Here is a 690-nt window from a genome sequence, read left to right on the forward strand (position 1 = left end):
CTCATTATGGACTCACCAATAGCAAAAGCCAGGGGATAGATGGGGAGGGAGAGGGCAGAGGGCACCAGAGAGGGAGGGGGTGCTGGAAAATTATTCACAGAGTGTTGGCTCTGTCAGAGCTAGGGCTAAATCTCTCCAATAAGGTGGAAGGGGTGGAGGGGCAGAAAGTACTAGGTGAGGGGGGAGTAGAAAGTCTAGCACTGTCCTTACCTATACAGTCTGTGAGTTCTGCCCAGTAACTAGATAGATAGATAGATAGTACATAGCTATAAAGATAAATAAAATAAAAAATACAGATAGATAGATTATACATAGCAGATGATTGATAGATAGATAGATAGATAGATAGATAGATAGATAGATAATAGATATGTAGATAGATATTAGATTGATAGATAGATAAATAGATAGATATGGGATATATATGTAATTAGATAGATAGATACCGTAAATACCGTAGATAGATATAAAGAGAAATAGCTAGGTGCCCATCTGCACTGTGGTTTCTGTTATAACTGGAAACCACTAAGTTGTGCCAGATCCATCACACCAGTGGTGCCCATCTGACCCCACTGACTTCTAATGGAGTCTGTCAGGGTTCTATCTGTTTGTTGGACAGAACAGCACTACAAACTGTGCTATCCTTTCTGTCAAATATGACAGAATCTGAAATCTGCTACAAATAGATAT

Source organism: Bufo bufo, chromosome 2 (assembly GCF_905171765.1).
Source record: "Bufo bufo chromosome 2, aBufBuf1.1, whole genome shotgun sequence".
Taxonomy (NCBI): Eukaryota; Metazoa; Chordata; class Amphibia; order Anura; family Bufonidae; genus Bufo; species Bufo bufo.